Raw genomic sequence first — 12,146 nt, forward strand, 5'->3', positions numbered from 1 at the left:
TGGGCTGATCCAAGGCTTCCGGGATTTCGCAACCAACTGCGGCGGCTCCTCCCAGATTTTGACGTAAACCTGCTTCAACCGGGAGCAGGGGTCGAGAGGCCGGAGGCGGAGGCAGAAACTCCGGGGGCCGACCAGGGAAGTCTGGCCGAGGCGACCGAAGCCGCCCCGAAGCCGCCCCAAGGCTACTCCCATTGCTGCCGAGGCTACTGAAGCCCCGACTGCTGAGCCTACCGCTCCCGATACTGCCGAAGCCGAAGTAGTCGAGCTCGAGCCTTGATGTATTTTTGTTATTTTGTTTAGTCGGGATGGCCCCCCATACTTGTAGGTCCAAACCCGAATCTTGTACTTAGCCTACGGGCTTTTTGAAATGAATATATTTTTTTTGGAAACTCGTCTGTTGTAGTCCATGTTCTCTGCTCGGTCCATTTTAGGTTCCGAGGATATGGGCCTAGGGCCTCAGCTTGCCCGCCACAGGGTTTGGTTTTTGGTTTGGCTAGCGAGCTCCATTGCTCGGTCTTCGACCAGTGGTAAGTGACGCTTATGCTTATACTAAGGAGATTTGGGCTCGGAGAATTTTTCCGAGCCTAGTCAGAATTCGACCAAGCCCTGGGCGGTCGCTAGGACTTAGATTTTTAGCGTAGTGAACTTCGAATCCGTGCCTCGGGTTGCCGGGGCGGACCGGATTCTTTTCCAACGAATGGGTCGAATGCTCGTCAGCTTGTGACGGGGATTCAACAGACTAGGTTTATACCAAGTTTGTTGGTATCGGGAGTGTTTCACGCCGAGGCGACTAAAAACATTCTGCTCGGAGTCCACTCTTGAGGACGTCGGCAGAGATCCAAACAGTAAGATAATGTAAAAACACTAAATAAATGGGTACCTTGTACCGTGTGCGTCCTTGCGCCGAGGCGATGAAGACGCTCCTCTGCTCGGGGTCCGTTCTTTGAGGACGTCGGCAGAGATCCAGAACAGATAAGATAATGTAAAAAACTAAATAAATGGGTACCTTGTACGTGTGCTCTTGCGCCGAGGCGACTGAAGACGCTCCTCTGCTCGGGGTCCGTTCTTTGAGGACATCGGCAGAGATCCAAGAACAGATAAGATAATGTAAAAATACTAAATAAATGGGTACTTGTACCGTGTGCGTCCTTGCGCCGAGGCCGACTGAAGACGCTCCTCTGCTCGGGTCCGCTCTTTGAGGACGTCGGCAGAGATCCAAGAACAGATAAGATAATGTAAAAACTAAATAAATGGGTACCTTGTACCGTGTGCGTCCTTGCGCGAGGCGACTGAAGATGCTCCTCTGCTCGGGTCCGCTCTTTGAGGACGTCGGCAGAGATCCAAGAACAGATAAGATAATGTAAAAATACTAAATAAATGGGTACCTTGTACCGTGTGCGGTCCTTGCGCCGAGGCGACTGAAGACGCTCCTCTGCTCGGGTCCGCTCTTTGAGGACATCGGCAGAGATCCAAGAACAGATAAGTAATGTAAAAACACTAAATAAATAGGTACCTTGTACCGTGTGCGTCCTTGCGCCGAGGCGACTGAAGACGCTCCTCTGCTCGGGTCCGTTCTTTGAGGACGTCGGCAGGAAAATCTGGCGATGGAGAACGAGCCGAGCTCGTTGGTTGAAGTCGGTGGAGAGCGAGCCGAGTCGTCTTGGTAGTGAGACCGATCCCAACGTATCGGGCATTCCCGAAGAATCGGGGATCTCGACTCTCGAGGCATCCCGGCCGAGGGTTGGGGTAGAGAACAGCGAGCTCGTTGGCCGTGGAGCACGAGCCGAGCTCGTTCGGTGGAAGTCGATGGAGACGCAGCCGAGCTCGTCTTGGTCAGTGAGGACCGCAACTCTATTCGACGTTTCGAGCTCCTTATAGCCGGGGCATCCCGAAACGGGGCCCTCGGAGGGGGCTCTTTCGGGCAACCTCGGGATTTTTTTTTTTTTTTTTTTTTTTTTCAGGGTTAGGAGAACGAGCCGAGCTCGTTGGCCGATGGAGCACGAGCCGAGCTCGTCGGTGGAAGTCGATGGAGAACGAGCCGAGCTCGTCTGGTCAGTGAGGACCGCAACTCATATCTCGACGTCTCGAGCTTCCCTATAGCCGGGGCATCCCGACGTCTCGGGGCATCCTGACCGTGGTCAGGGTAGGAGAACGAGCCGAGCTCGTTGGCCGATGGAGCACGAGCCGAGCTCGTCGGTGGAAGTCGATGGAGAACGAGCCGAGCTCGTCTAGTCAGTGAGGACCGCAACTCATATCTCGACGTCTCGAGCTTCCCTATAGCCGGGGCATCCCGACGTCTCGGGGCATCCTGACCGTGGTCAGGGTAGGAGAACGAGCCGAGCTCGTTGGCCGATGGAGCACGAGCCGAGCTCGTTCGGTGGAAGTCGATGGAGAACGAGCCGAGCTCGTCTGGTCAATGAGGACCGCAACTCATATCTCGACGTCTCGAGCTTCCCTATAGCCGGGGCATCCCGACGATCGGGGCATCCCGACGTCTCGGGGCATCCTGACCGTGGTCAGGATAGGAGAACGAGCCGAGCTCGTCGGTGGAAGCCGATGGAGAACGAGCCGAGCTCGTCTGGTCACTTAAGACCGCATCTCGACGTCTCGAGCCATCCCGACGGATCGGGGCATCCCGTTGTGGCAGGGCATCCCAATATATTGGGGCATCCTGACGTCTCAGGGCATCCCGACGGATCGGGGCATCCCGACGTCTCGGGGCATCCTGACCGTGGTCAGGGTAGGAGAACGAGCCGAGCTCGTTGGCCGATGGAGCACGAGCCGAGCTCGTCGGTGGAAGTCGATGGAGAACGAGCCGAGCTCGTCTGGTCACTTAAGACCGCATCTCGACGTCTCGAGCCATCCCGACGGATCGGGGCATCCCGTGTGACAGGGCATCCTGACCGTGGTCAGGGTAGGAGAACGAGCCGAGCTCGTTGGCCGATGGAGAGCGTATCACGAACTCACGAACATCTTCAGGGATCCTCGTAAGTCCCCATCATCCCGAGATATCGGGGCATCCCAACCGTGGTCAGGGGAGGAGAAATAAACCTGGGATCATGAGATAACCAGGAAAATCGGTGAGCTTGAAATGAGTATGCAGACCATGAAATGAAATTCATAGAATGAAATTCAATAGTTGAATAATGAGGGACCCCTTGGGGTTCTACTGGTGGTACACGCGGAGATTTTCAGAGCTCCAGCTCCGCGGAATGGGAGTCCCATCTAGAGACTCCAATTTATAAGTTCCGGGTCGGCGGATGCGCGTGACTCGGTATGGTCCTTCCCAGTTCGGGGCCAGCTTCCCTTGCTCAGTTGGTCGGGAGGCTTCAGCTCTTCTGAGGACAAGGTCCCCTGGTCTGAAAGATTTGACTTTGACCCTGGCGTTGTAGTACTGAGCTGTCTTTGCTGGTACCTCGCCATACGAACTCGGGCGGCCTCCCTTGTTTCCTCGACTAGGTCAAGGTTGCTTCTGAGCTGCAAAGAGTTGGAGCTGGCGTCGTGATGCTCGACTCTTGGAGAAGGAATCCCAATCTCCAGTGGGATGACAGCCTCCGTCCCGTATGTCAGGTTGAAGGGAGTCTCGCCGGTGGGGACGCGGAACGTGGTCCGGTAAGCCCACAGGACATTGTATAGGTCTTCGACCCATTGTCCTTTGGATTTGTCGAGCCTGGCTTTGAGACCCTGCAAAATAGTACGGTTTGTTACCTCGGTTTCTCCGTTCGTCTGAGGGTGCGCGACCGAGGTGAAGCGGTGGTCAATGCCAAGCTCGGAGCAGAATTCTCTGAAGTGAATGTTGTCAAACTGGCGACCGTTGTCAGAGATGAGGATGCGGGGAAGCCCGAATCTGCAGATTATGGACTTCCAGACGAAATCCCGCATCTTCTGCTCGGTGATCCGGGCGAGGGGCTCGGCTTCCACCCACTTTGTGAAATAGTCGATGGAGACGACCAGGAACTTCCTTTGCCCGGTGGCCAGTGGAAATGGCCCTAGGATGTCAATTCCCCACTGGGCAAAAGGCCAAGGGGAGCTGATTGAAGTCAAGGGAGCCGAGGCCGGCGTTGAACATTGGCGTTCCTCTGGCACCGGTCACATCTTTGGACGAAGTCCATAGCATCCTTCTGGAGTGTCGGCCAATAATATCCTTGGCGTAAATTTTGTGGGCCAATGCTCGCCCTCCCAGATGATTTCCACAATTCCTTCATGGACTTCGCGCATGGCGTAATCAGCCTCCGTTGGGCGGAGGCATCTGAGGAGGGGAGATGTGAAAGATCTCCGATAGAGCTTTCCCTCATAATATGTATCGGGTGGCGGAGCGCTTGATTCGGCGAGCCTCTCGTTCATCAGTGGGGAGGACTTCGTCTTGCAGGTAGCTGATGAGTTCATCCATCCAGCTTGGCTCGAACTCAGTGCAGAGGGTCTGCTCGGGCTCGTCTGTACTGGGCTTTTGGAGATACTCCAGTACTGCCGCTTTGGGAAGCTCGCTCATGCGAGAGGACGCCAGCTTTGATAGCTGGTCGGCCCTGAGATTCTCCGACCTGGTAACATGTTGAATGTGAAAAAGTCCAGGGTCGAGGCGAGATCCCGTACCTTCTGAAGATACTTCTGCATGGTCGGGTCTCTGGCTTCAAAGTCGCCCATAATTTGGTTGACGACGAGCTGAGAATCACTGAAGGCCTTCAAGTCCTTCACTCCTAGCTCTTTGGCTAGCTTGAGCCCGGCGACAAGCGCTTCGTACTCCGCCATATTATTGGAAGCAGGAAACTCGAGGCGCAAGGCTTGCTCGGCGACCCCCCCTCCGGGCTGGTGAGGATAAGTCCCGCTCCGCTACCCCCCGAGTTTGAAGAGCCATCGACATGCAGAGTCCATGTCAAACTCGGGGTCGGCTCCGTTGGTGGCTCAGGCTCGGGCTCGGCCTCGTCCGGTATGGTGCACTCGACTATAAAGTCTGCGAGCGCTTGTGCTTTGATCGCCGGTCTGGGTCGGTACTCGAGGTCGAATTCCGAGCTCGATGGCCCATTTAGTGATCCGGCCCGCACGGTCTGATCTCTGCAGATCTGCTTGACCGGCTGGTCGGTCAGTACGGCCACTGTGTGGCTTGGAAGTAGGGTCGGAGCCTCGAGCTGAGATGACCAGAGCATAGACAGTCTTCTCCAGCTTGGAGTATCGGGTCTCGGCGTCCCTCAAGACCCGGCTGGTGTAATATACTGGCTTTTGGAGTTTACCCTCCTCTCGGACCAGGACCGAGCTTACTGCTACAGGGGAGACAGCTAGATATAGATAAAGGAGCTCTCCCTGTTGAGGCTTTGTGAGCAGGGGAGGGGAAGCCAGTAGATGCTTGAGCTCCTCAAAAGATTGCTGGCACTTGTCCGACCAAAAAAGTTCTTCGGCTTCTTGAGGGCTGCAAAGAATGGAAGGCAGCGCTCGGCCGAGCGGGAGATGAATCTCCCGAGGGCTGCCACTCGGCCGTGAGCCGTTGTACCTCCTTGACCGTCCTGGGAGGCGTCATCTCTTGGAGGGCTCGGATTTTCTGGTTGGCCTCGATTCCCGTTGTGTAATAATGAAGCCGAGGAATTTGCCGGAGGTGACTCCGAATGCACATTTGGCTGGATTGAGCTTCATCTGGTACTTTCGGAGTGTGGAGAATGCTTCATTGAGGTCGGCTATATGGTCTTGTGCCACCTTGCTTTTCACCAGCATATCATCACATAGACCTCCATGTTCGGCCTATTGGTCTTTGAAGATCCGGCTGACCAGCCTTTGATAAGTTGCCCCGGCATTTTTTAAACCGAACGGCATCACTTTGTAGCAGTAGGTTCCCCCGTCGGTGATGAAGGCTGTCTTTTCCTCATCTTCTGGCGCCATGCGGATCTGGTTATATCCGGAAAAGGCGTCCATGAATGCCAGCAGCTCGTGACCTGAGGTGGAGTCCACGAGCTGGTCGATGCTGGGGAGTGGAAAGCTGTCCTTTGGGCAGGCTTTATTCAGGTCGGTGTAGTCCACGCACATACGCCACTTTCCGCTGGCTTTCTTGACGAGGACCACGTTGGCGAGCCATTCCGGGTAGGATATTCCCGGATGAAGCCAGCTTCAAGGAGCTTGCGACCTCCTCGGCTGCTGCTCGCTGTCGTTCAGGGGCGGCGCCTCGCTTCTTTTGTCGCACGGGCTTGCTGGTTGGCTTCACTTGGAGCCGGTGGACCATGACCTCTGGATCTATCCCGGCATGTCTGCAGGCGACCATGCGAAGACATCCATATTGTCCGTAGAAAATTGACGAGGCGACCCCTCTCATGCGTTGAGGCCAGAGCCGACCTGCACGGTTAGCCGGGAGAGTTCTCTCGTAAAGGAACTTGAATTAATAACTCACCAGGCTCTACCCGCTCTTTCTGAGGGTTGACCCGTGCCTCCAGATCTTAGTCGAGGGCTGGTGGTCGCTGGGACAGGCACCTCGGCTGGTCGCTTTGCCTCGTGGGTCGCCAGGTAGCATCGCCTTGCCACCATTTGTCTCCTCGAACTTCGCCGACTCCCTGGCGGTGGGGAATCGCATGAGCAGTGGTGAGTTGAGACCACTGCTCGGAGGGCGTTGAGCCTGGCCTTCCGAGGATGGCATTGTAGACTGAGGGAAGGCGTATCACGAGGAAGCTCATCCCACGGTACTTTCACGGGGGCGAGCCCAGCTGTGACCAGAAGGTCGATCTCGCCCTCTACTGGGACTGAATCCCCAGTAAATCCAACTAACGGAGCATTCATCCTCCGTAGCTGTTTTTTGTCATCCCCATTTTACAATAGCACCAAAATACAAAACATTCGCCGAGCTTCCATTATCAACCAGGATGCGTTTTACATCAAATTTATTTATGATCATGGAGATGACCACGGCATCATCATGGGGAGTTTCGACTCCCTCTAGATCATCATCTGAAAAGGAGATGGCTTCAGAGGCGCGCAGGCGCTTCGAGGAGGTTTCTTCCCCTGAAGCTTCTCCACCGAGGCCCCGCCTCGGATGGTGTTGATGATGCCGGCGATGGGCCTGTTGGCATTTGAACCTTCAGGCTGTGCGGCTCCTTCGGCTGGCTTCTTCTTCACGCCGGCCTTGCACAAACCGATCGAGCACCCCTCGGCGGATGAGTGCTTCGATCTCGTTTCGGAGCTGATAACAATCCTCAGTATCATGGCCGTGATCCCGGTGGAAACGGCAATACTTCCGGAATCACGCCGGATTCTGGTATCTTGTTTCGGAGGTGGGAGCCGGATGCGATCCCGACCCTCAATCTCCATGAGGATTTCAGCCCGAGGAGCATTGAGGGGAGTGTATTTTTCATACCTCTCCTCGGGTGCACGGGCCCGCAGTGGGAACCTCGGGCGGAGTGGTGACCTCTGCTGTGGCGGTCCCCTCAACCGGGGTGGACTCTTCGGGCGGGGCGGATTCTTAGCTCGTCGCGGAGACGGGCTTCTGGGCTGGCCGCGCTCCTCGCGGCGTCTCTTCTTGGGGTTCTGCTCGGTCCCGCCCCGCCTAACGCCACGGCTTCTTCAGCCTTGGCGTACTTCCGCGCCCGAGCGAACATTTCGGTGAGGTCCGCAGGAAATTCTTCTCGATCGAGAAGAGGAACCTGTAAGACCGGGCTCCAGTCTTTAGCGCTGACATGGCGATTGACTGGTCAAGCTCCCGGACCTCCCATGTTGCGGCGGTGAACCGGTCCAAATACTCCTTGAAGGATTCTCCCTCCTTTGTTTGATATCAAGGAGGGAGTCGGATGTCCGCCGCTGGGGCTGGCTGGCGGCAAATTGCCAGCAAATTGTCTGCCGAGCTGCTCAAAGGAGGAGACAGTACTCGGCTTCAGCCCGGTAAACCACAGCCGGGCTGGTCCTCGGAGTGTCGCCGGAAAAGCCTTGCACATCATGGCCTCCGAGGCTCCTTGTAGGGCCATTAAGACCCGGTAGCTTTCCAGGTGGTCAAGGGGATCAGCCTTGCCGTTGTAAGGCTCCACCTGGGGCATCTTGAACCGTAGTGGAACCGGTTCATCTTCAATCTCCGGGGAGAAGGGCGACTTCGTAGTGAACTCGAAGTCGCCATCACGTCCTGATTTTCTTCCGTGGAGTGCCTGGATTTGGCGCTCCAGCTTCTCGACCTTCTTGTCGAGTTCGTCATTCTGGAGGATCGCTGCAGCGGTTCGTTCGGGCGCAGGTTGCCCTGGAACCGACTCAGCTTCTGAAGGCTGTGGCCAGCCTCCGTGGCCTCTGACTGGGTGCTCTCTCCAGAGGGAGGCCTGGACTTGAGAGTCCTGACCTCGAAGGGGAAGTCCGCTTGTAGGAGGCTCCGGTTGAACTGGAGCCGGAGGAGGTGGTGCCGTTGGGATGCCCCTGGGTTGCAGGCTTTGGACAGCGGTAGCCAAGGCCTGCACCTGTTGCACCAGGGCATCAAACTGCTCCGGCCGAACTTGAGGTGCTGACTCGGCCGGAGGTGGTGAGTTTCGGACAGAATGTTCAGGACTGGGTGGAGGACGTCGAGAGGCGTTGGAAGCCCCTTTGCTTCTTAGCTTCATGGCAGCGACTCGGGCCCTTCCTCTAGCGCCAACTGTTGCTGGAAATTGGACCCGGGGGCCGCCCGCGAAGCCAGGGGAGGAGGAGCTCCGCTGCGAGGGCGGACGGCGGCGCGCCGGCCGGCTGCGTCCTCCTGGGAGTGTGAGAGCGAGAGGAGTGCGTCCTGTCCTGTCCTGTCCTGCAAAAAAGCCGGTGGCCGGGCCCCGGCGCCGGCCCTCCGATGCTTAAGTCAGAGGGGGCAAATATGTGGAGAGAGCAAGCAGAGAGCGAAGAAGAGAGATATGTGGAGAAGATAAAGAGAATATTGTGCTCAATTGTGTCTGTGCTGTTTATTTTTCTCTCCCTCCTTTCCTCCCAGGCTCCCTTTTATAGAAGGATTTTATGTTGCCTGGGAGGTGACAGGGAGTTTGTTCTCTTTTGTAATAATTGGGCACGATTTGGCCCATTAATGGCGTAGTGGAGAATAAGGTCGAATCAGACCGGAACCAGAGAGTTGTCACGGTCGATCGGACCTGTTGGAGTGGGTTGAACCGCCGGCCGTGGTGGGCCTGGGGTCCGTGGATGGTAAGTGCATTTATTACCGAGTGAACCGGCAGTCAGGGAGGCCATACGCTTTGATGGTTCAGTGATCCGGAGATCGCCTTGAGCCGTGTTCATTAAATGACTGAGTGCATCGGAGACTTGAGGGGGTCTCATGTATTAATGGTAGGTCGTGCCGAATACCTGCGGAGATCTTATGCCTTGATGGCTTGGAGATAGCGGCAGGTTGTAGTGGAGTTTGTCAGGTCCCTCAGGCTTAGAGGGTTAGGCGAAAGTTGAACATTTGGTTAAGGCATTGGCTCGGCAGGGGTGCCGAGCCGAGCCGGTCGCCCGACGGGGCGCCCTGTGGCGGGGTCACTTCTAGTACTTCTGGTCGGCGCCCTTCGGGCGAGCACCTTCTAGCCAAGCGCCTCTATTCGGCGCTTTTTGTCTCTGGTCAGCGCTTTCTAGTCGAGCGCTTCTCTGGTCGGCGTCCTCTGGTCGGCTCTTTCTAGCCGAGCGCTCCTACTCATTTATTTTGGTTGGGCGCCTCTTCTTGGCGCTCTCTCTGGTCGGCGCCCTTCAGTCGAGCGCCTTCCTGGTCGGCACTCTTTGACCGAGCATCTTTCTGGTCGGCGCTCTTTGGCCGAGCGCCTTTCCGGTCGGTGCTCTTTGGCCGAGCGCCTCCGTGGCGGTATGACTTGGGGTTTTTCCCCCAACATCATGTAATTTTTCAGATGCTTGCATGTATCTTATTTAATATTTTGAGAGGTCTGCATGCCTCCTAAAAGGGGATGTAATTTATTGTTATTTTTATTTTATATCTGGTTGTAATTCTGTGATGTGATGTGCGTCAACGATCAAGTCGAAGATAGTGCATGAGATGAACGGCGATCTGAGCGGTTGATGGCGATTAGATCAAGAGTTGATCAAGGATCGAATCAAGGAGGCTTGGAACCAATTCAAGGGTTGAAGACCAGTTGATCGATTGACGTGCATATGCTTGTAATATGACCTAATTAGAATCCATGATAATCACCTATTTAAAGTTTAGCTTTATTTATTACTGCGATTATAACTGTCTGCGATGTGCCGTTTGCATGTGATGTGAATGAGAGCGGGGTAGATAGGTTTACATGTGATGCAGCAAACCCAATTGAGACCTAAATTAAAACCTCCTTAATCAAGTCGAGAGTGAACCAACATGAGCGAGTCATATTAGATTAATTGATCTAATTGGTGTCTAGGAAAGCATGAAAGGTGGTTACTTAATTAGGACCTTACTCTCTGCGTAAGGGGAGCCTCCTACCTGCTTACCTAGCCAATTGATCGATTACCTCTTATGAAGAGCTCAAGGTTGCAAACACTAAGACCTGATTAACCGATATTAAGTCCATAGGTCTTCCACCATAGTAGAGTTGCTAAGGTCTTTCTGATGTTGATTTGTCTTGGCTGGACACAGTGGGCAAGTTGCATCGGGGGGCTGGACCTCTCTATACACATGAGATGTTGTAGGGTAAATGTGGGGTTGGGCACCAATAACTGTTAGGTGAGGATCCAATGACGACTTTATTCCTACGGTTATACGGTGGGTCTGACTTAACTAAGGAATGAGACCAATAACTGTTAGGTGAGGACCCAATGACGATTTTATTTCTACGGTTATACGGTGGGTCTGACTTAACTAAGGAATGGGACTAATAACTGTAAGGTGAGGTCTTCATTACTTAGAGACCAAATAGCACTGCAACATGCTTAAGAAGCATTGTACAAGAGTTGTACACTCATCTATTTATGTGTCACCAATAACTGTTAGGTGAGGTGGCGTGTAAATCGGTGGGACCGCAGTACCCACTAGAAACCCTAGTCGTGTAGGATTTCCGTTTTTCTACCAGGGGAGTGTGAGAAAATCGTGAAAATAGTGGGAGTACATTTGTTCTAAAAGACTCTAGAACAGATTAGGATCAAGTACAAAAGTCTAACTAGAATCTTTACTCTCTGCAGATCATAATGTCAGCCTCAAACCCTTTGACTCGTATTCTTGAGACCAACCGTTTGACCGGTACTAATTACAGAGACTGGCTTAGAAATCTCAAAATTGTTCTGAGTTGCGAGAAAATAGGCTATGTGCTCGACCAATGATATCCCCCACATTACCAACACGTCCGCACCACTGATCAGCGTGGCGACCGCATGAAAAGTGGACAGATGATGACATTAGGGTCAAGTGCTATCATGGCATCTCATGTCCAATGAACTGCCAATGCTAGCATGAGAATATTAGACTACTAGGGACATACTGGCACACCTGCAAGAGTTGTATGGTGAGCAGAGTTGCACAGCTCGTTTGAAGTGTCCAAGAGGCTCTTCAAAGCAAAGATGCGCGAGGGGCAGTCTGTCCATGATCACGGTCTGACTATGATTAAGGACCTGGAGGAGCTTGAGAAGCTCGATATGAATAAGCACAAGGAATTGCAAGTAGATCTGATCCTTCAATCCCTTTCTGATTCATTTAGACAGTTTATAGTAAACTACCACATGAATAAGATTGAATGCACTAAGACTGAACTGTTAAAACATATTGGTAACTGCTGAGGGAGCCTTGAAAGGTTCAAAGGGCAATGTCCTTGCTACTGAGCTGACTTCTGGTTCCAAGAGAAAGTCTACTTGGAAGAAAAAAAAGCCTGCAAAGAAGCAGAAGAAAGACAAGAAGCCAAAGAAGGAAGTTCAAAAGAAAAAGGCTAATGACAAAGAAAAATGTTTTCACTGCAATGTGCGACGGCCACTGGAAGAGAAACTGTCCTTCATACCTCGAGAGCCTGAAGAACAAGAAGGCTGACACACCTTCAGAAGGTATAGACTTACTCGTAATTGAAATTAATCTAACGGTTTCTTTCTACTTCTAGTTGGATTATAGATTCTGGTTCTAGTGCTCACTTGTGCACTACTATGCAGGGTCTAAAGAAAGTAGATGGCTGGCGGAAGGTGCGGGTAATCCTTCGGGTTGGCAACGGGATAAAAGTTGCTGCTATGGCTGTGGGCACCTACCATCTACGACTACCGTCTAGTTTTAGTTTATTACTTAG

Source organism: Phoenix dactylifera, unplaced genomic scaffold (assembly GCF_009389715.1).
Source record: "Phoenix dactylifera cultivar Barhee BC4 unplaced genomic scaffold, palm_55x_up_171113_PBpolish2nd_filt_p 000100F, whole genome shotgun sequence".
Lineage (NCBI taxonomy): Eukaryota > Viridiplantae > Streptophyta > Magnoliopsida > Arecales > Arecaceae > Phoenix > Phoenix dactylifera.